We start from the raw sequence: 24,335 nt of genomic DNA, 5'->3' as shown, positions 1-24,335 counted from the left end.
TCTATGTTTCCCGAGAACGCGTGCGAGTGTTGCACTGGTTCCCCTCACATATGGAAGCACAACGCGCGCGCGTTACGTTGTTGACGGAGACCAGCGCGTTGAATAAAGCCATAGTGTAGCCATTCTTCTCTAGGTCGGTGATAACGGTGGCTTCTTGTCCTTTTTCTCCGCGTCCGAGGAGCAGATTGACTTTGCTCTTCTCAGGAGAGAGGAGACGACGCATTCCTTGTGGCTAGTAGAATGGATGGATTTAAAATTTAGGTAGCGGCCGGTATGTGTTGGCTTCCTATAGACACCGAACTTTACATCTGCCTCATTCCTTCTTATGGAGACGTCCAGGAATGGCAAAGTGTTCTCCACTTCTCGTTCCCTTGTGAACAGAATACAACTGGACTGAGTTGAGGTGTGCAAGGAAATTTTCGACCTGCAATGTCTTCAGAATGCCGAAACTGTCCTCAATGTAACGAATGAAAATATTTAGTTTTTCTTAGAACGACAACAGTGCTTTCTTTTGGATGGTCTTCATCGTCAGGTTGGCAGCAGTCACCGAGATCGCGGCACCCATGGCAGTGCCGCTTGTCTGCTTATAAAATTCTCCTTTGAAGGAAAACGCTGTGCTGCCTAGGCAAAACTCCAAAAGCCGGCAGAGGTCTTCTGGGTTCAGGATGGTCCTGATACCTAGGTCAGCGTCCGCTTCGAGGGCTTGCTTCACTGCGGACACGGCAACAGGCGCAAGAACTCTGGTAAAGAACGAGACTACGTCGAATGAAACCATGCGCTCGTCCGCTTCCAGTTGTACGTGGGAAAGACGTTCGACGAAGTGGCTGGAGTTGCGCACTTGACGAGGTGCCTGTCAGGGGCGATAGGACTCGGTGGATGTAGGCCCAGAGTGCCTTAAGGGGTGAGGTGGTGAAGTCGACGATGAGGTGCAGCAGAACGCCAGGTTTGTGAATTTTTGGCAGTCAGTAAAAGGCCACTGCTGAGCCGTTCCAGCAGATGAAGCGTGAGTAGAGGTGTTTTGATTCCGGGTGATGCTTGAAGGTGGATGCTAAACGTTTGTTAATTCTGGTCTGAAGTAGTGAGGTTAGAACCTTTCTTAATTTTTTGTAACCTGCGCCGTCAAGGAGTGTTTTCACTTTTTCTTCGTGATCCTTTCGGTTGAGCACCACCGTTGCACTTCCTTTGTCTGTCGGGAGGATGACGATGTTTTGGTCGCTGCGGAGGTCTCGGAGAGCTGACCTTTCTCCTTTCGAGAGGTTCTGCGGCTGGCGGCCGGGAATCTTGGACAGAATCCTGATAGCTTTTAGCCGAACTTCGTGGGCGGAAGATTCAACATGCTTGATACTGTCCTCCACAGCTGCCGCTAGTTGTGCGAGGGCTGGCCTCGTTGACGTGGTGTTGAACCCGTGGCCTTTCGGCAAGGCGGAAGTTTCGTTTGCAGACAGCGATCTCGATGATAATTTGGTGACAAAGTTGGAGTTGTCCCCAGGCGGTCTACTTGCCTTGTCTATCTCCTTTCGCAACTTGCAGAGTTTTGCTGCGTGAGAATAATTCTGTTTTTCTGCTGTACTGGAGGAAATACTTTCGGCGAATGCCTTCAGTGAGTCGAAGACATCCGCGAGTCGATGTTCAAGTTTTCCGCTCAAGAAGAACAGGTCCAGCTCCCTCCGCCTCAGGATGTCACAGCACTCAAGTATCCTTGTATGCACCAGTCGTCGTTCACTCTGGAATACAATCTCCTTTCCTTCCAGAGTGTGGACTAGGTGCTTGAGTCGAAGGCTTTGTGCAACTAGGTGCATAACTCGGCAGGTCTTGGTAAAAGCCAGGTGGGTCTTGTACGCGGCCACAGTGCGGGAGCAGGTGACAAAGCTCTTGACCGACTGTGCTGTCTGCAGCCCGCAATCATGGCGCAATGATCTGAACGAAAACATCTCCGACGGAAGTCCGTCTGGTTGGGTTCTTGATATAGTTGTGAGATAACTGACGCCAGCCAATATTTTTAACTTACCCATCGGTTCGGGACCAACTCGGTCCCTTCTTCAGTGGTGACTAAAGGCTGCTAACAGGCTGCTAGCAGCAGCAACTGGTTGGTGCCTTCGCTCTCCCTTTGTTAGCCCGGGGCGCAGTCCACTAACGTACGCGGAGGGGAGCGTTCCTGAAGCCGTATTCATTGCCACCTTTATAAGCCTGATGTGCCATGGTACAACATGTCGCCTCTTGAACGGGTTTGATTCCACGGCCAAGATGCGCACCTCCTCGAAGGCTATCCGGCGGTCGGCACGCTCGCAGTGTTCCGCGAGGGAGTTGGATTCTGAATTCATTATCCGGATGTCATTTTTGTGTTGCCTTATTCTTTGGTGGAGGTTTTTTGCTCGCCGATGTATGAAGCCGGGCACTTTGAGCATGGGATCTGATAGACGAGACCCGGTTGTTTTTCTCTTGCGGCGCGGTCTTTCGGTCATGGTAAGAAGCGGCTTATTGTCGAAAAAGGTTTGTGGGCCACGTGGATTCTATATTTTCCAAAAATGCGTGCGAGTGACTCGCCGGTTACCCCCAAATATGGATGCACAACGCGCACGCGTTTCGTTGTTTCATTGTTGACTGGTCCCTCTGTCTTCCGAGCTTGACGGCGAAAAACGCGTTGAATAAACCCACGAGTGTAAACATTCTTTTGTAGGTTGGCGAAAACGGTGGCTTCTGCTTTTTCTCCATTTCGGAGGAGCAAATTGACTTTGCTCTTCTCAGGAGAGAGGAGACGACTGATCCCTTGTGGCTAGTAGGAAGGCTGGAATTATAATTTAGGTAGCGGCCAGTATAGGTTGGCTTCTTATAGACAGCGAACTTTAGATCTGCCACTTATCTTCTCATGGAGACATCCAGGAATGGCAATGTGCTGTTCACTTCTCTTTTCATTGTGAACTGAATAAAAGGCTTGACTGAGTTGAGGTGTGCAAGGTCTGCCGAGATATGCAAAAAGTTCCACAAATCCTCGACTCAAGCGCCTAGCGCACACTCCGGAAGGCAAGAAGATTGTATCCCGGGCTGAACGACGACTGGTGCACGCCAGGATACATGAGTGCTGTGACATCCTGAGGCGGAGGGAGCTGAACCTGTTCTTGCGCCTACAACTTGAACATCGACTCGCGGATGTCTTCGACTCACTGAAGGCATTCGCCGAAAGTATTTCCTCCAGTACAGCAGAAAAACAGAAGTAATCTCACGCAGCAAAACTCTGCAAGTTTCGAAAGGAGAAAGACAAGGCAAGTAGACCGCCTGGGGACAACTCCAACTTTGTCACCAAATTATCATCGAGATCGCTGTCTGCAAACGAAACTTCCGCCTTGTCGAAAGGCCACGGGTTCAACACCACGTAAACGAGGCCAGCCCTCGCACAACTAGCGGCAGCTGTGGAGGACAGTATCAAGCATGTTGAAACTTCGGCCCACGAAGAACTTCGGCTAAAAGCTATCGGGGTTCTGTCCAAGTTTCCCGGCCGCCAGCCGCAGAATAATAATAATAATAATAATAATAATAATAATAATAATAATAATAATAATAATAATAATAATAATAATAATAATTGGTTTTTGGAGGGAAAGGAAATGGCGCAGTATCTGTCTCATATATCGTTGGACACCTGAACCGCGCCGTAAGGGAAGGGATAAAGGAGGGAGTGAAAGAAGAAAGGAAGAAGAGGTGCCGTAGTGGAGGGCTCCGGAATAATTTCGAGCACCTGGGGATCTTTAACGTGCACTGACATCGCACAGCACACGGGCGCCTTAGCGTTTTTCCTCCATAAAAACGCAGCCGCCGTCGCAGAACCTCTCGAAAGGAGAAAGGTGAGCTCTCCGAGACCTCCGCAGCGACCAAAACGTCGTCATCCTTCCGACAGACAAAGGAAGTGCGACGGTGGTGCTCGACCGAAAAGATCAGGATGAAAATGTCAAAACACTCCTCGACGGCGCAGCTTACGAAAAATTAAGAAAGAATCCATCCTCGCAACTTCAGACTAGAATGAACAAACATTTAGCATCCACCTTCAAGCCCCACCCGGAATCACAACACCTCTTCTTACGCTTGATCTGCTGGAACGGCTCAGCACCGGCCATTTACGGACTCCCAAAAATAGATAAACCTAGCATTCCGCTGCGCCCCATCGTCGACTTCACCACCTCACCGCTTAAGGCACTCTGGTCCTACAGCCACCGTGTTCTATCGCCCCTGACAGGCAACTCGTCAACGCACGTACGCAACTGCAGCCACTTCGTCGAACGTCTTTCCCACGTACAACTGGAAGCGGACGAGCGCACGGCTTCATTCGAAGTGGTCTCGCTCTTTACCAGAGTTTCTGCGCCCTTTGCGCCGTCCGCAGCGAAGCAAGCACTTGAAGCGGACGCTGACCTAGGTACCAGGACCAGCCTGAACCCAGAACAGCTCTGCCGGCTTTTGGAGTTTTGCCTAAGCAGCGCAGCTTTTTCCTTTAAAGGAGAATCGTATAAGCAGACCAGTGGCACTGCCATGGGCGCCGCGATATCCATGACTGCTGCCAACCTGACGATGGAGGCCATCAAAGAGAAAGCACTGATGTCGTTCAAAGAAAAACAAGAAGTTTTCATTCGTTACATTGACAACTGTTTCTGCATTCTGAAGATATAGCAGGCCGAAAATTTCCTTTCACACCTTAACTCAGTCGAGCCTTTTATTCATTTCACAATGGAACGAGAAGTGAACAACACTTTGCCATTCCTGGACGTCTCCATAAGAAGAAAAGGGGCAGATCTGGACGTCTCCATAAGAAGAAAAGGGGCAGATCTAAAGTTCGGTGTCTATAGGAAGCCAGCTCATACCAGCCACTACCTAAATTTTAATTCCAACCATCCTACTAGGCCCAAGGGATCCATCGTATCCTCTTCTTGAGAAGACCAAAGTCAATCTGCTCCTCCGAAGCGCGTTTTTATGGACGCAAAACGCTAAGGCGCCCGGGTGCTGTGCAATGTCAGTGCACGTTAAAGATCCCCAGGTGGTCGAAATTATTCCGGAGCCCTCCACTGCGGCACCTCTTTCTTACTTTCTTCCTTCACTCCCTCCTTTATTCCTTCCCTTAAGCACGGTTCATGTTTCCAACGATATATGAGACAGATACTGCGCCATTTCCTTTCCCCCAAAACCAATTATTATTATTAATATTATCCTCCGAAGCGGAGAAAAAAGCAGAAGTCAACCGTTCTCGCCGACCGACAAAAGAATGGTTACACACGTGGCTTTATTCAACGCGTTGGTCGCCGTCAAGCTCGGAGGAGAGGGGGACCATCCAACAATGGAACAACGAAATGAGCGCGCGTTGTGCTTCCATATGTGAGGGGAAGCAGCGAGTCACTCGCGCGCATTTTCGGAAAACATGGAATGCACGTGGTTCGCAAACCTGTTTCGACTATAAGCCCCTTCTTACCACGACCGAAAAACCGCGTACCCAGAGAAAAACAACCGGGTGTCGTCTACAAAATCCTGTGCTCAATGTGCCCGGCTTCATGCATCGGCGAAACAAAAAACCTCCAAAAAGAATAAGGCAACACAAAAATGACATCCGACTAATGAATTCAGAATCCAACTCCCTCGCCGAACAATGCGAGTGCGCCGACCATCGGATAGCCTTTGAGAAGGTGAGCGTCTTAGCCGTGGAACCAAAGGTGTTCAAGAGGCGACATGTGGAGTCCGGGCTTTACAAAGCAGGCGACGAATAGGACTTCAGGAACGCTCCCGTTCGAGTATGTTAGTGGACTGCGCCATGTGCTAACCAAGGCAGAACGAAGGCAGCAAGTCGCTGCTGCTGCTGGCACCCTTTAGTCACCGCTGAAAAAGGGACCGAGTTGGTCCCGAGACTTTTGGTATTATGTATGTCCATCATTAATTTGTTTTCTTTCTGTTATCTTTTCTGTATTGCATTTATCTCATTCAACCACTCCCCTCTGTAATGCCCCACGCCTTGAGGGCAAAAAAAATAATAAATAAAGTTAAAAATATTGTTTAGCGTCAGTTTTGTCTCAACTATCTCAAGAACGCAACCAGACGTACTTCCGTCGAATATGTTTTCATTCAAATCATTACGCCTTGAGTCGGGCGAGTGTGACATGTTCTAAAAGCTTGCCCAGGCAGGAGGTTAGTGAGATGTGGCGATGGTTTGCAGGTGTAAGGGGTTTTTTGGGCTTGGGTACGAATAAGATTTTGGCGTGATGCCAGGATTGCGGAAGGGGATTGCCAGTATGTGTTGAAGTACTCCGTGAGCTGGGCAATCGACTGATCGTCCAAATTGCGGAGCATGCTATTCGTGATACGGTCAATTCCTGTTGTAGAGTTAGAGTGGAGAGCCAGAAGTACCGCTCTGACTTCTTCTTCCGTAATCTCCGCGTCGAGATTTGCATTCGGGGAGCCTGCATAGAGGGGGGCAGAGGGTTTGAGGTACCGGGAGTTATATGTGTGTTCCTAAGTATGTCGATGAGTGCGTCGGGAGTAAGGTCGGTCTTGTGTATAAGGCATGTGACGTGGGGTTTTCTGGCTGTTTTGGATTGCATGGGGTCAATTATATGACGGAGGAGTTGCCAGCTTCATTTGGAGGAGAGATTGCCAGCCATACTATTGCAAATTTGTCCCCAATTGGATCTGCAGCGCTCCTCAGAGTGCTCATTAATTTGTGTTTGCAGTGCGGCTAGCCGCTTTTTAAGGGTCCGGTTGAGATTTTGCCCTTTCCAGCGCTCTAGGATGCTATGGTGGGCCCCCCTCAGGTGGGCCAGGCGAGTGTCGAGGGTGGGCTTATCTGATGTGGTTTCAAGGGTTCAAGACTGTGCGGAGACATCGTTCATGAGTGATGCCATCCACTGATTGTTGTCTGTAATGGGATAGCCAGGAAGGGCCGCCCGTGTGGCGCGGACCGCATCCCAGTTGGTGAGATTCTGTGTCAGGTCGTTGGTGAGAGTTGGTGAGCTTCTGGATCGTTCTTTGTTAGTACGGTATTGTAACGGAGAGGATCTAATGATCTCTCCCTAATGTTTGGTGTGTTGTGTTCCGCGTAATACCCGCAAGGTTGCGGCTCAGTGTCAAGCCCGGGCTGGTGTCCGCGCTGACACTGTTGCCAATTCTCGTGGGGGTGTTATAGTTGTGTTTTGAGAAGCGGAGCTCTTGTACCAAGGACCAGAGTCGCCGTCCTCGTCCTGTGGTGGTGACGTAGACCCAGTCAGTATTCTTACTGTTGAAGTCCCCTCCGATAATCAATGGATGCTTGCCTGCAATACGACAGAGATCTCGCAGTATCGTTTCCATTGAAGCAATCGGATGGGATGGCGGGTGGTATATATTTGTAGTAAATTATCCGGAGTGTGTGTCTTGTATAATTTCTGTGATCACGCAGGGCGTCACGGAGGTTATATGATGCGTTTGGAGTAATGAAGCGATTTATGACTGTGGAAGCCTTGGTGTATTCCTTGCGTCTGAGTGAGCGGATGTGTAGCTGGTAAGTGTGGCAGGGGCGTGTGTGTCCTGAAGGAGGATGATGTGGGGCATGGGAAGTGTGGGGAGGATGAGTTGGAAGGGTGCGCGCTTGTCCCAAAACGGCGGCAGTTCCATTGCAGAATTGATGAGGAATTAGGTGGCAGAAAAATGAGCGCTGCGTGACTTGGCCTGGACCATGTTGTGGCAGAAACACTGCACAGAGCAATACGCGTTGGCGTTAACAGTCTTTCAGAAAGACCGGTACTGCAGCATATGCCGCCTGCTTACGTTGGGTTTATTGGCACTGACGATGAAAAAGTTGACGACGCGCATAACTGGCTCCCTAGGCCAGTGAACACCTCAACCGCGCTTTCAGGTTTTTTGCGGCGGTGTCGACGTGCAAAAGATTTAGCTGCGGTTTAGCTACTGCTCAGCCTCATTAGAGAGCTAAAGCTGTGTTGTACCAGGCAAGTAGACGTGGCTTGGCGGCTGTAATGTTGAATGCATTCCGCACACTGGATAGGCCGCGCACAATCCCTGCCACCCTGGCAGGACACAGTTAAATAATCGTTGATCGCGAAAGCTTGTTCATCCAATGAACGCTGCGGTCTATTGCTGCAGTGCCGTGTGTCTTCTACAACGTTTTCAGCGCTAATTCACGCAGCCAATATCTCTCTCTAAACATCGCCACGTACCTATAAGCGCGATTGAGGCGTCCACTGACCCAGGGAGCCAATTGTGCGCCCTTCTTTTCCTCAAAATCATAGGAGTTTAGAACATTGTCAACGACAACGCTAAAGAAGACAATGAACGTCGACGGCCTATAGAAACCGAGGCGAGCGCTGGCTTCGGTGGCGGCGGCTGAGTGACGTCATAGGTGTCATGTGATTTCTCCTCGGTTCAAAGTCAAACTTGTTGCGCACACACGGATACGGCGAAAACAGCTACGCAGGAGAGTAGTGAATATTTTGCTTTAAAGCTTTTGCGCACAATATTTCTTCCTAATAAATGCTAAACCGTCAACCATTTTTGTTCCGCGCGCGCGCGTCTGTGTGTGTGTGTGTGTGTGTGTGTGTGTGTGTGTGTGTGTGTGTGTGTGTGTGTGTGTGTGTGTGTGTGTGTGTGTGTGTGTGTGTGTGTGTGTGTGTGTGTGTGTGTGTGTGTGTGTGTGTGTGTGTGTGTGTGTGTGTGTGTGTGTGTGTGTGTGTGTGTGTGTGTGTGTGTGTGTGTGTGTGTGTGTGTGTGTGTGTGTGTGTGTGTGTGTGTGTGTGTGTGTGTGTGTGTGTGTGTGTGTGTGTGTGTGTGTGTGTGTGTGTGTGTGTGTGTGTGTGTGTGTGTGTGTGTGTGTGTGTGTGTGTGTGTGTGTGTGTGTGTGTGTGTGTGTGTGTGTGTGTGTGTGTGTGTGTGTGTGTGTGTGTGTGTGTGTGTGTGTGTGTGTGTGTGTGTGTGTGTGTGTGTGTGTGTGTGTGTGTGTGTGTGTGTGTGTGTGTGTGTGTGTGTGTGTGTGTGTGTGTGTGTGTGTGTGTGTGTGTGTGTGTGTGTGTGTGTGTGTGTGTGTGTGTGTGTGTGTGTGTGTGTGTGTGTGTGTGTGTGTGTGTGTGTGTGTGTGTGTGTGTGTGTGTGTGTGTGTGTGTGTGTGTGTGTGTGTGTGTGTGTGTGTGTGTGTGTGTGTGTGTGTGTGTGTGTGTGTGTGTGTGTGTGTGTGTGTGTGTGTGTGTGTGTGTGTGTGTGTGTGTGTGTGTGTGTGTGTGTGTGTGTGTGTGTGTGTGTGTGTGTGTGTGTGTGTGTGTGTGTGTGTGTGTGTGTGTGTGTGTGTGTGTGTGTGTGTGTGTGTGTGTGTGTGTGTGTGTGTGTGTGTGTGTGTGTGTGTGTGTGTGTGTGTGTGTGTGTGTGTGTGTGTGTGTGTGTGTGTGTGTGTGTGTGTGTGTGTGTGTGTGTGTGTGTGTGTGTGTGTGTGTGAGAGAGAGAGAGAGAGAGAGAGAACGATAGAAAGACGGAAAGATGTTTTAAAGAAAGGCCGGAGGGGGCGGCGGCTATCCAGGAGATAGGGCTTGCTACTAAATGTGGAAAGAGAATAACAGTGCAGTATCGATTAAAAATACCGAACACAGAACGCACTCCAACATAAGAAACCTCAGGTGTCCGAATAATGTCATGCAGTTTCTCGCATTCGACGGTAAAAAGTGTCTGCTCTCTTGTGGCCTAAATTTTTCATCGCTTTGCAGACTTCGGCAGGTGCTCAAGTTGAATGTTCGGAATATTTGCACATTTATTAAAAGTCATGGATAGCACTAGGCTCCATAGATTGCCCATTGAATTTAGCTGTTTGTTGGTGTCTCTTTCGTGCAGTATTAAAAAATAAAAAAAGAACTGAAGATCTCGCAGTGCTAAATTGCGCCATTTTTGCAAAATATTCTTTTCATGGTCAGCGCCAACTGGACTATAGAGAGATAAATACCGCAGCTGGAAGTGCGCCCCTTCATAAAATCATGTTGCGGCACCTGGTACGTACAGCTGTACGATCATTAGTCCCTCATGAGCGAAACACATAAACGCTTTTGCGTAACAAGTGATAGAGTATACGCTACTTAGAGTGCAGTTTGCCCCTACCCATGTCACTACCTAATGGACACGAGTACCAACAAAGAGAAGGCCAGAATGTGCCCGGGCTATCAATTGCGGCCTCCGTTTCCCTTGGAACGTGAACATCTGTATCGGATTGCGCTCGTTTGAGTCATCTCACTTGCCGTCGCTGACGTCCTGTGATCCAACTACTACCCACCTGATGCAGATGCTGCTTTATAAGAGCGACGGCTGGTTCCGAGAGAAATGATTATGCCCATCGGAGTGATCGGCGCATGGTTGTCGGTCGGTTTTATGCTTCTGCCGCTACAGTCGCAATTGCGCGCGTGTAAACTAGAGAATACGTTTCGATTAAAGTATTGGAATAACCAGCTGCAGTAGAAGCTCATCGCGATTGGGTCAGGCAGCGGTGCGCGGTGCGCGGACATCGACGCCGACGACGACGCTGTGACTTCACCGAACGTGCTGGCGACAGGTGTGGAACGCGGCTATGGTTTGTTTTCCTGTTGTATAGCCTGTTGTTCGCTACTTGCCTTGCGTTCCAACAGAGCTGTGAAGGAAGACAATACCCTTACAGCTGCTCAGCACTTGACGCGGCTAGAATTCGCCTGTTTATCTCCCGCTCACGAAAGTCGTTGTTCTCTACATCCAAAAAGAAATTGCTCCTACCCGGGCATGAAGCTATTATTCATATCTTGGTTTGCAATGGTATCTGGGGTTGACCTTCCTATATTAAAGTTTTAAGGTTAATTCTAGTAGTTCATTGTTTTGCACACCCGTACGTTTACAGCACCAGACGTCGGCTATGCAGCGAGTTCACGGTGCAGCTTTCAATGCATGAAAGAGGCTGGTATGGAAGAGGAAAGGAAAAGATGTGGACAGAAGGAGGGCTTGTGGGATCTTAGGCGGTACAAGAGAAAAAGAACAAGTGAGTCACCGACGTGCAATGGCTCTTAGCTGCAGGGGTTGCTGGGCAGCCTGCAGCCTCTGGAACGGTTTGGGGTCTCGTGCGCTTTGTATGCCACGACTCGAGTAGGGATGTCTTTCGGTGTTTGCTTTCAGTTTTTAAAAGGTGACTTCATGCTCAACCGTACCCTGCTTACTTGCGAAATTCAGTGCGAGCTCCGCGAAGTCACTCAGGCTAGCCTCGCTGCAGACTAAAGGACTCGGTTCCTACTCATTAGGAAAAAGGGAGAAAATCCGGCAACTTTTGCACCCCTTATGTCTACTTGGGGAAGAGCGTGGTCACTGATCCGTCTGCACTTCCGCCACACCCATTTCCACGCCTATGAAAAAAAGGGGCCGAAAACCTTCAATGTTCACATGTGAACTTCTCTTCCCTAGGAAGGTCTCACAGCATGGTTTCTTGTTGTTTATTAGTGCTAAATCACTAATCCAAAGGTTCACAGCCTAGAAGAATCGTCTAGTGTACATTTGTGCCCCCCGGGAGCACAGAAAGCCAAGACGAAAATTCCATCACTATCTGCGACTGGGAGTCGACCCCGCGGCGGCGCAAACAGATCAGCTTCAAAGGCCACTGCGCGAGACTAGATTATTGCCGCTGCCGAACACGCCTCGAGTTAAACTACAAAACACTCTCACTCTGTGCACTGCAGAGTGTTGTCTTTATCAAATTCCACCTGCTCCGTCCTGCGGTACTGCCCTCTCATCGTCATTTTCTACACCGCAAAAAAATCGTCCTTTCGCACTGATTGGAGTGTAGTAAACATTATCTGCGCATTTTTATCGCATTCCTTCTCCGGTCCGTTAACTCGGCTCGATGCACCTCGTTATACTAAAAAGGTGACTGATAAAAGTAGGCACTCGTATGCCATATGCAATGACCTGGTGGGTGAGGTTATTGGTTATGGCTGTGACCACGATCAAGACCCTGTGCCTATTATAGCAATGAGCTTCTTGTATTTGCATTTTTCATTATCTAGACAGGACACCTCCTGTAATCTAGTATGGCCGCATCACGAAAAACCCCTGTTCTGGCTAGCTTGTGTAGAATTGCTGCTGTTTTGAAATTCCATGATAAACTCGCTCCTGCTTGTCCATGTTGAGAACCTCTTGCGAGCCTGTTTTTCCTTTATCGGGGGTGTGAAGGGACGAAGGAGGTATGAATAAATCGCTCCCTGCCATTTAAAAACTGCCGACGTGAAAGCGAGCAGAAGATAGTTGACGCGCGCCCTAGAGCGAATTTAAAATAAATGATGTTGACGACAAATATTTTCCGCAATGTGTAAACAACAAAAGTAGACACACAATTTTGCGCTTCAGCGGTTCCATTCATGAATCCGCCGTACCCTGCATTTTATTTCCTGAAAATCGCTAAACAATGGCGTTCATAAGACAGAGACAATGGCATGCGAAAGTTCATCGGATATAAAGTGCAAGAAGCCATTGCCTGAGACCTGGCTACGAAAGTTAACTTCACGTGGGAACAGCAAAACCCTGACCCTCTTAGACGATTTGACAAAACTTTTCATGTTCAAATATCAACGAAGAGACGTTGGCGCGCCCTTTTTCTGGTGCACTTTATTCCTGTGATCTCGTCAGGGAATAAAGAGAAAAAAGAGGAAAAACTGCCATTAGCAAGTGCAACGATATGCGCCTTGCCAAACGGAGGCACTTGGTTGGAATCTGGACACGCACATAACCGCATTTCCTCCGCATCAATCCAACTGATCACCTCTAACTTTTTTTTTCAAATCATGATTATATCCCACAGGTCTGGCACACATTAAGAGAATGGTATCTCTGATGTGAGTTTGCAAGCTTGCGATTTATTCAAGAATTGAATAAAGGAAGGTTTCTCCTAAGCAAAAAGAATAGGAGGCACTTTTCGCTTCTTTTCCTTCAAAGGGCATCCGTATCGTTTTTGCAAGACTTCTTGGAGTATTCTTCCACGCTGACGTAACAAATGTCCAGCAGCTGTTCCAGGCAATGCTGAGGGACATTGTCCTTAACACGCTTTGAAACCCACAGCTGACACTCTGCATAAAGAAAACACTGAGGCATAAAAATTCATTCTCGCTCCAGGGCACTTCTACCGTCCTCGTGTACATGTATCTATGCATTCATGTGCTGCAATGGCAAATACAAATTGTCAGCAGTTGAAGAACGAAATGCACTTGTGAGAAAGGAATGGGAAAACTTAGTCACATAAGTGGTGCTGGCCTTGCCGACTCAGCGCCAGCTGAATTGTGGGATTTGATCGGCACTGGCACTATTTTTAACATAAGCTGATTAACCGCAATTATTTAGACGTAGCATATTACACTATCATAGACCAGGGCAGAAGCAAGTGTTTCCCGAGAGGTAACAATAATGTGTTTTACACACAAAAACGTGTAAGGATAAACAAGATGCTAAATAAAATAAATCATCTCACTTATATAGGGTATCGGCCACGGAGCATTGCAGTGCTTCAATACGTCACGAAGATGGAAGTCACACCGGAAGGTGTTCGAGTGTGTGGCTAGAAAAAAGTTTCTGACGTCTATCTTAGTCATGAAGAAAAATTACAAATCCTCGTCGCGACTGTGATTGTCCCAACGAAATGTTCCCTCCACGCAACCATATCGGCAAAGCGGTATTTGTCTGCGAAGCGCTTCGAGTCCTAACCATTGAAAACGATTCCCAAAGAGGGGTCTAATAGTACGCTTGGGAACATTGTTTGGCAATGCACACGATGTTGGCGTTCATACTGTTCTTTTTGCCCCATTCTTTTGCGGTGGAAATCCAAAAAAAATGGCCAGACTTAGCTTGGTTAAGCCAAGAATGCGTTGCATATCTCGATGGAGTTCGGTGCTGCTCCGTTGACTCGATAGGCTATTGACTCGATCGCAATTGAAACTGCACGTGTAGCAGCGCTCGATCGCCTTTGAGTCGCCTTTGAGTCGATAGACTATCGGTTCGAGGGCCCTCGAAATGCCCGTGTGACAGGGGTATAAGACTGTCCCGGCGAAGGAGCGCAGCTCTTTTATACATATGCCGTGACGTCAATCATAGCGCAGCGCCCCTAGCGGGAGTCAGGTGGTGGCTGTGGCCGCGCGCGACCGCGCCAGTTGGGGCCCAGCGTTTCCTCCGTGACGTCCCGCGCCGGCGCAGCGCCCCTAGCGGGAGGAGCGGGAGTCAGGTGGTGGCTGCGGCCGCGCGCGACCACGCGAGTTGGGGCCCAGCTTTTCCTCCGGCTGTCGTGACGTCACGTCACGTGGTTTGGTGGCTTCCCGGCCGAGCCCAAGGGCTGAACTTAGTGATTGCAATATGCAACGCATAAAAGTGAAGTTCCCAATTGCAATTGAACGCAAATATTTGTCCACTGAGTTTTGTGTTCCGTGTCATCGTGCGTATACAGGTATGAAGCATTGCCACTTTGGCCGAATTGCCACCTTTTGCGAGTTTGCTAGGTGAACTACTCTAATGTCATAATTTATCAGTCCGAATGTTCACAAGAATGCTGCGCCTCTTAAACCTGATTCACGAAACGCACTTAGCAAGCTTTGATACAGAACGATTGCACTTGTCTGCACACATGTTGCGTTCAAGATATTTTATCCGTCCGAATGTCCAAAAGGCTGCTGCATTGTTCAAACCTGAATCACGGAAAGGACTTGGCAAGGTTCGAAACATAATGATTGCACTGCCGTCACACTTATTGCGCCCAAGATATTTTATGGGCACGAATGTCCAAAAGCCTGTTTCACTGCTTAATCTTGAATCATGACACACACTTAGCACGTTTCCAGACAGAACGATTGCAGTTGTCTGCACACTTATTGCATTCAAGATAATTTATCGGTCCGAATGTCAAAAAGGCTACTGCACTGCTTAAACCTGAATCAAGCAACGCGATTAGCAAGTGTCGAGACAGAATGATTGCACTTGCATCCACACTTATTGCGTTCAAGATATTTGTCCGTCCGAATGTCCAAAAGCCTGCTGCACTCCTCAAACCATAATCCGAAACGCACTTAGCAAGTTTCGAGACAGAACGACTGCTCTTGCCTCCACACTTATTGCGTTCAAGATATATTACCGGTCCGGTTGTCTAACAGGGTGCTGCACTGCTTAAACGTGAATCTTCAAACACAGCAAGTTTTCAGAGAGAGCGATTCCACTTGCCTCCACACTTATGGCGATCAAGATATATTATCGGTCCAAATGTCTAACAGGCTTCGGCACTCCTAACACCTGAATCTTAAAACACAGCAAGTTTCCAGACAGAAGGATCGCACTGCTTCTATATGTATTGCATTCAAGATATTTTATTTGCCCGAATGTTCAAAATGCTGCTGCACTGCTTAAACATGAATCACGCAACGCACTTAGCAAGTTTCGACACAGAATGATTGCACTTGGCTCCACACTTAATGCATTCAAGATATTTTATCAGTCCGAATGTTCAAAAGGCTGTTGCACTGTTTAAACCTGAATCCCGATACGCACTTAGCAAGTTTCGAGACAAAACGATTGCACTTGGCTCCACACTTGTTGCGTTCAAGGTATTTTGTCGGTCCTATGTTCAAACGGCTGTTGCACTGCTTAAACCTGAATCACCGAACGCACTTAGCAAGTTTCGAGACAGAACAATCGCACTTGGCTCCACACTTATTGCGTTCAAGATATTTTTCGGTCCGAAAGTTCAACAGGCTGCTGCTCTCCTCAAACCTGAATCACGTAACGCACTTAACAAGTTTCGAGACAGAACGATTGCACTTGCCTCCACACTTGTTGCGTTCGAGATACTTTATCAGTCCGAATGTTCAAATGCTGCTGCACTGCTTAAACCTGAATCACGGAACGCACTTAGCAAGTTTCGTGACAAAACGATTGCAGTTGGCTCCATACTTATTGCATTCAAGATACTTTATCAGTCCGAATGTTCAAAAGGCTGTTGCACTGTTTAAACCTGAATCCCGATACGCACTTAGCAAGTTTCGAGACAAAACGATTGCACTTGGCTCCACACTTGTTGCGTTCAAGGTATTTTGTCGGTCCTATGTTCAAACAGCTGTTGCACTGCTTAAACCTGAATCACCGAACGCACTTAGCAAGTTTCGAGACAAAACAATCGCACTTGGCTCCACACTTATTGCGTTCAAGATATTTTTCGGTCCGAAAGTTCAACAGGCTGCTGCTCTCCTCAAACCTGAATCACGTAACGCACTTAACAAGTTTCGAGACAGAACGATTGCACTTGCCTCCACACTTGTTGCGTTCAAGATGCTTTATCGGTCCGAATGTTCAAATGCTGCTGCACTGCTTAAACCTGAATCACGGAACGCACTTAGCAAGTTTCGTGACAAAACGATTGCAGTTGGCTTCATACTTATTGCATTCAAGATATTTTATCGGTTCGAATGTTCAAAAGGCTGTTGCGCCGCTTAAACCTGAATCACGGAACGCACTTAGCAAGTTTCGAGACAAAACGATTGCACTTGGCTCCACACTTAATGCTTTCAAGATATTTTCTCGGTCCGACTTTTCAAAAGGCTGTTGCACTGCTTAAACTTGTATCACAGAACTCGCTTAGCAAGTTTAGAGACAAAGCGATTGCACTTGGCTCCACACATCTTGCGTTCAAGATATTTTATCAGTCCAAATCTTCAATTGGCTCCTGCACAGCTCGAACTAGAATACGGGAAGCACTTATCAAGTTTAGGGACAGTACGATTGCACTTGGCTCAAAGCATATTTCGTTCAAGAAATGTGCTCAGATAGGTTGTTTTCTGAATTGCTAAGGTTCCATTTAGTATTGTATACTTATTTCAGGCGCACTTATGAAACTTTTTTTAAGTTTCTGAAGTCCCTGATCACTTTAATTTCTATTCAATAGCAGTATGTTTGAACCAAGCTATTACTGCATTTACTGCTCTCCTCAGTATCAAGTACAAAAAATTGGACCATATATATGCACTGCTAGTCTTCTTTCATGCATATACCAGTTGAAACTAAAGCATGGAGGCGCTGGCTAGAAACTCCCCATCGTTCAACCATGGTTCAACTGTGCTTTCGGGGAATGAATAAAAACACTGTTTAGAGGCAAATAACCCTTGGAGCGTAAAACACCTTACAGTCTCCTTCGTAGGGAATTTCGACGATGACGCAGTCTTGGTAGTCCGTGTACGCGAAGTAAGCCACCCATGGTTGTGTAGAGTCTGGAAGAAAAGCTTGATTAGGATTGGAAAAACAATTGGCTCTTTTTCTAGAGAAAGGGCTCAAATAATCTCTTCCTGTAACGATGTCAGCACATCACTGCTTTAGATTTAGTGCAATTTCACAGTGAGAAGTATGGTTACCTGGCATCACCACATCCTTGTGAGTGGTGTTTCATTCGGGAATGTTTCCATTCTACGAAAATTTAAGAGAAAAGTTTTGCTCAAAGAGAATTTCTGCATAGCTATAAAATTATAGTAACAGATATTTTCCCACTTTCTTCATTTTGTTGGATTTCTAACGAGGGCCAAGGTTAACGCTCAGACGGCGGCGAATCCACGGTAGCGGCAGTCTCTGATCTGTTCAGGAAGGAAGGAAGGCCTCAGACGTTGCTGGCACATACCCACTACGGGGGAGTGGCCAAGACACAGGCGGTTAATTACTGGATACAGGAAATTTTTGACGGGAAAAGGAGTGGTAATAGTATGTAGTCTGATAGATTGGAAGAGGGAAGAAAAGGGGTCCAGTTAACTTGGAGATCGAAGACGGGACAATTGCTTAATGTGCATAATAGTACACAATGCCTGTAATGTTGCAATGTCTTACTGACAGAGATCAGGAAAAAGAAATTAGAATGGGAGTCGCTGCGTTTCTTGAAGAAAATTTTGCACAGCAGAGCGCACACTCCTGTCGCTTCGTCCAAGCAAAGAAGCGCCAATGGAAAGAACAACCGCGGAAGACACAGGCAAGCCCAGTTGATGAAATGGAATTTGCAAAAGACGCTTCCTCAAATGAGAAAAGCGGCGGCAGAACAGCAGGAAGTGATCTATTGTCTCAGGTTCGGCACAAAAAGGGCACAGTGGGGAAGCTGCCAGGCCAGATCTGTGAAGGTAGAAATTTAGAAGGGGAACCCGGCAACGCAAGCGCGTGAAAGAGACCTCTAGTCTGCGTGAGCGCCAGTCTTTGCTACTCCAAGGATGCAGAAGATGCTGATATTCGGGAGACGATGTAAGAGCCGAGGCAGCAAATTCCTGAAATATTGTGTAGCTGCGAAACCTCACCGCAGCTGTATATGCACACGATGGTAGGACAGCAACAATTGGGCCGCTGAGAGAGGCTCTTGCTAAGGAATCTGCAACCTCATTTAAGTGAAAGCCCATGTAACCTGGTACCCAAAGCAGCCTTACCGAATTTAGATGCAGCGGAATCAGGAACTTAAAGAGGCGTAATGGCCGAGAGTCAGTGGGCGAGGATAAGGAAGAGCAAATGGACAGAGAGTCTGTCATAACCACGACCTGGGAAACGGCAGATTCTAATTTTCGTAAGGCTAAGATTACTGCTAATAATTCAGCCAGAAAAATTGGAGTGAAGTCAGGAAGACGGAGAGAAAAAGACCAATCCAGTGAAGGTGAAAAAATTCCCACACCTGCCTTTTCGCGATCCTGCGAGGCATCGGTAGCAATAAGAACATGAGAGGGAAAGGACCTTAGGTGGTCCTGCAATAGACCCTGAAGAAGCGGGAAGGGCTGCAGCTTTGCATTCGATGGGAAAATGTCATCGAATTCAATCTGGACAGATGAGGAGTTGTTATATATTTGGCGGACATCAGTGAAATGGATATTTATGCGATCAAGGAGGGACTGCACGTAACATATCTGCGGGGTATGAAATCGAGACCAGGCAGCACTAAAAAAGGCGGAAGGTTGACTAAGAAATATTATACTGGAAGCGTGAAGAGGGGAGTCGCACAATTTTAAAAATGTTTGAACTGTTAAAAGGCGAAACCTAGCTGATAACGAAGGCATTCGCGCCTCAAGGTGCAGAACAGCATTGGCGACATATTTTGGAAGCCCCAGACAAAGGCGCAACGCCTCACGCTCCAAAAGCACAACAGGGCGAAGTTTATAGGCAGGAGCTCCTGAGAATAAAACACACCCGAACTCCAAAATTGGGCGGACGTACATTTTATAAATCATCAGAAGCGTATGCCTTCTCATGCCTGACCTAGCACTACAAAGCCTGCGCAGGATGCCAATGGCCCGAACTCCTTTTGCAGAAACGTGCTCAATGTGTGGCCGCCAGGAGAGAGTAGAGTCGTATATTACACCGAGATACTTCACCGTCTGAACTTGAGGTATTATGTTATTTCTATAGACCAGGCAGATGTTTACAGGAACAGAAACTGGAAATACTAACAATGCGCATTTCTTCACATTAAGGGACAGATGAATTCTTCCTAGCCAGTTGTCAAGAACATTGAGGTAATTTTGCAGGGTGCGATAAAGAGTGTGAATGTCACCTGCTGATGCAAAAAATGCAATATCGTCGGCGTACACATAAGTTTTCACATTTTGAATGCATGGAATTGAGCTTAGAAAAATGTTAAAAAGAACAGGGGAGAGAACTGATCCTTGCGGAACACCTCTTGTCTGTGGAAATCTCCTTGAGGAAATACCATTTTGGCAGCAGTAAAATTCTCTATTTTCTAAAAAGACAGAAATCCAGGCTACAAAATAGCTTGGGAAGTTGAGTTCCTGTAATCTTAGTAATAGAGTCGAGTGCTCCACGCTGTCGTATGCTTTACTGATATCCAAGGTGACAAGCGCAGCAAGCTGTTTTCTATTGCGAGCTAATTTAATACGACTCTCAAGATCAGTATGAGCACACCAAATTGAACAACCCGGCCTGAAACCAATTTGACATGGATTCAATACAGCATTTTCTGAAATGAATGACATGACACGGCCGAGAAGGACCCTTTCCACCAATTTCACTAGGGTCGATGTTAACGAAATAGGGCGTATATTGTCGAAAGTTAAGCCCTCCCCTTGCTTTTTAAGCAATGGAACTATTTCAGCAAGACGCCACTCATGCGGTATCCAAGGACCTTTAATAGAATGGTTAATTAGAGCCAACAGGTCTGCAGGAGATTCATTGAACAAAATTTTGATCATAGATGAAGTGACCTTATCGGGGCCAGGAGCCGCTGGGGATAAGCGCAGAACAATTTGCGACAGCTCAGGCATAGAGACCTCAGTGAAATCACTTGAGGTGCATGTGAATATAGTAGGAGAAGGTAAAGCAGATGTAAAGCGAAGCTCTAGGCCACACGCAATATCTTCTAAGGCCTTTGCGATGTCAGCAGGGGACTGAACGAGGGATTCAATGTTGGCAGTCGGAGGAATCACCTTGTTGCGCCTCATGAAACTAAACAAGGCTCGTTTACTGCCCGATTGGGAAAGGAAATCATAATGATTTGTATTATACTCCTCCTTTGCACGGGCGACAGTGCGCTTAAATGTTGCTGCAACATACTTATAATCCAGCCAATTTTTTGGGCATTGATTGATGAGAAGTTTCTTCCAAGCTGCTTTCCGTCGTCTATATGCACGCGTGCACTCAGAATTCCACCAACTGTTCGCGATTGCACCCTTTGTTCTCTTAACCAAAAATTCAGACTTTTGCCTTGCATGGTCCAGTACTGAACATAGATGTGCAGCCTTGCTTTCGGCACTTATCTGAGCGCGAGTGTCTGAACTGATTTGGAGGGCTGATTTTAGAGTGTCTTTAAAGCAATTGTAATTTATTAACGTGCGCTGATGTCGCTCAGGAAGAGTTAATTTACACGCAAACTTGAAACTAATCGGTAGATGATCACTGTTTGTTGCACAGTCAACAGGCGCCCAAGACATAACGGAGACTCCTGGGGAGGAAAAAGTTAAATCCAGGGCAGAGCGGCATTGACTGCGAACAAACGTAGGCAATCCGGAATTGTTGCACATCAAGTTGTTGCCAGAAGCCCAATCAAATAGCCTAGAACCAAAGCTGTCTGTTTTAAACCCCCAAGTCACATGGTGTGAATTGAAGTCGCCAAGTAATAGAACCTGAGATCGGCTACTAGACATGAGTGAGTCAAGGGGCCGAGTGTCACGCACACCAGACGGGAAATATGCATTAGCTACCGTAAAGGGCTGTTGACCTGGGACACTGAGGTCAACCGCAAGGATTTCACATTCATTGTCCGCATTTTGAAAAGAAATGCATGCCCTGTGGCAAAACTTTTTAGATATGAGCAATAACAACCCTCCCCCTCGTGATGACCGGTCAAGCCGGAACGGATGGTAATCCTTGAGATGATAATTGAAATTTGGAGTTAGCCATGTTTCCTGTAAAGCAACTAAATCTGGTAGAAGCTGATTGCATAGGCAGTTTAAATCTATTGAAGCTGAGAATATTGATCGACAATTCCACTGGAGGACACTTAAGAACCCTATCTTGGCGGAAGTGCCGCAGCCGCGACTGCCTTTTCTAGAATACTGGTCTTAGCGTTTTGACTTGCGTTACTTTTCTTTGTCTTTGACTGGGGGCAAGATGGACCTGCAATATTCAGAGGAGACCCACTTCGTTTCTGGGCGCGGAGATCACACTCCATATCAATACAATCCATAGAGGATGCGTCCATAACGCTATTCGAAGGAGAGGGCTGAGAGGCCTTTTGTTGCTCACATTGTTTTTGGCCCTGTGGAGCGGAATCGATTACTACAGAAGGAGGGGTAGCTTCCGAAGCCAAAGAAGACAAGAGCGGAGTGGTGGACGCCTGCAGAAGATTGGTCATCTGAGCAGCTATGACCTGCGAAATGCACGTGGACACGGTTTCCATAATGCGATCCATTGCATTTGCCACAGCTTTCTCAACTGCCGCTGTAATAGCCTGGGACAAACTAGAATCCATTATGGGTGGGCATTTGGCGGCCACACTAGAGTAGGCTGAGGCTCTCTCCTTGACTGCGGCAAAAGCCTCTCTCCGCGTGCATCTGCGCTTGTCTATAAGCTCGAGCACCTGAACTTCTTGTTCTCGGGCAGGACAGTCAGGCGAATCAGCAGGATGAGCACCGCTACACAAACAACACTTCTCTTGCTGTTCAGGACATTCCTCTCTGCAATGACGTTCCCCACAGGCACAGCAGCGTAAGGCCGATTTGCAGGCTTTGCCGCTGTGGCCAAATCGCCAGCAGTTTTGACATTGAAGGGGCCGAGAGTTAAAGGCATCTACTCGAAAAACCAATGGCCACACCTTAATCTCTGAAGGGCAAAATAATCCTGCAAATGTGGCAATGACGGACTCCGTAGGAATTTTTACTCCGTCAACCAGCCTGCTGCATCGATGGACAGCAATCACTCCCGCAGGCGAGAGGTTCTCAAGCGTTTCCGCAGGGCTCAATCGAGAGTCGACCCCTCGGACCAAGCCCTTGGAACATGCGAGATGAGGCGGAATGAATGCGCTCGCCGGGTGGCTGGCGAAGGTCGTGCACTTTAGAAGATCTTCAATACAGTCTTTATCCGACGACCGGCACAAAACACCACCCCTGCCGAACTGCCGGACATCGGTAATGTGCATAAAGTGCTTCGATGTGGACTGAAGGGCCGCCTGCACTGCCTCCGGGTTGTTCAGTCGGATAGCGCCTCCATCGGAAGGCACTAATGCGACTGGAATGCTTGAAACACCGCTGCGGAGAAAGAGATCAAGTGGGAGCTGGTCTTTAGGAAGAGATGCCGACCAAGGGGAAAACCCCTGGCCAGGAGAAGAAGTCGACATTAAGCTCTCGTCCCGCACCCAATCACCCCAGAACAGGAGCAAACAGGCACAGACAAAAAGAAGGAGAAATTTAGCAAGCTAACGCAACACCACCAGGTACTTAGCCACTGCCCCGCAGCCTGGGTAGCTGAGCCACGTCAACAGAACAGCAGTCAGGAACGCCAGCGGGATCCCTTCTCTGTTCAGGCCAGCAGGCGCTCGCTCTGAGCGATGGCGGTGAAGCTTCTTCTTCTTCTTCTTCTCCTCAAGGAATATGGCACATACCCACGTGAGGGGGATTGGCCAAGGTATAGAGTAGAATGCCAATGAAGCATTTGCGCGGGGAAGGAAACGTCAGAAGACTGAATCAAGATAAAAAAAAAGGAAAAATAAAATGAATTCAAGAGGTATGAGTCATCCGGAATAGAATCAATCTAGCCTTTTTTGGACATGCGAAAGAATTTTGTATATAGCTAACAAGATAATCGATTAGTTGCACTTATGTAATCGTGAAGGTAGCCGCATACACTGCTTAACGGGAATCCCTTGGCACTCGCACTGAACGATAGAAGAACTGTAAGAGACAGAGGCAGTCCTAGTCTCGAAAGAGGAACCTCCAGATATTGCTTTCTCTGAACCGCGAAGCGCCGGCAAGAGAGGAGAAAATGATCGATTGATTCAACTTGCCCACATGATACACAAAGGTTTGTCGCAGCGAACCCGCACCTGCATAACTACAAATTTATGTGAGGGATTCTACATCGCAGGAGCGTCATGGACACTTCACAAAGCCTTGACTTACACCACCGGATATTCCATGGGTACTTTAGGTGTTGAAAGTCCGCGGTATTGAGCAACGGATCACTCAAAGTGGCTGAAATATGTTGGAACCGCTGGAAACGAGAAGCTGCTAACAGAATGAGGTGAGGAACGGGATATATTACAGGTGCGCTGAGAGCTGACCTTACCAATAAATCAGCCACCTCGTTAAAATAGACGCCTGAATGCCCAGGTACCCAGACCAAACGGATCTCGCGCACTGTGCTCGGAACAAAAAACCTAAGTGAACGAGTCAAGAAAGATTTTTTCGAATTTTGGAGAGAGACAATAACTGAAAGGCAGTCTGTAAGAATAAGAACCCGTGCGACATGTCTGGGAATTTTGAGAAGAGCCAAACCAATGGCCAAAAACTCTGCGAAGAATATAGGAGTATAATCAGTGATACGAACGGAGTAGCTTTAAGCTAGTTCCTGCGAATATATGCCAATCGCCGCCTTCTCACAGCTGCCGGAGGCATCTGTGGAGAGAACAGTATGATGTGGAAAATTCTGTAGGTGTTCAGAAAGAAGACCATTTAGGGTATGTGCGGGCATATGCTTCGCATGGGACGGGAAAATAAAGTCGTAATAGAAGACGGGATCAGCCTGCGTGTCAGCAACTCGTTGCAAGGAGATCAGATCAACCTGAAGCGGAGCTAACAGATTCTGCGTGAACCTAACTTGCAGAAGCTGATAACGTGGCCAGTGATTAG

At 47.6% G+C, this 24,335-nt stretch overlaps 1 pseudogene; it reads right to left on the bottom strand.

Moving 5' to 3' along the window:
• Positions 1–12,927: 12,927 nt before the first annotated feature.
• LOC144097513 (uncharacterized) overlaps positions 12,928–24,335 on the bottom strand; it is a 29,697-nt pseudogene continuing 18,289 nt past the window's right edge.

The sequence above is a fragment of the Amblyomma americanum genome, chromosome 7, assembly GCF_052857255.1.
Source record: "Amblyomma americanum isolate KBUSLIRL-KWMA chromosome 7, ASM5285725v1, whole genome shotgun sequence".
NCBI classification, from domain to species: Eukaryota; Metazoa; Arthropoda; class Arachnida; order Ixodida; family Ixodidae; genus Amblyomma; species Amblyomma americanum.
The sequence above is the reverse complement of the archived record's forward strand: the minus strand, read 5'-3'. Positions and strand labels throughout refer to the sequence as shown.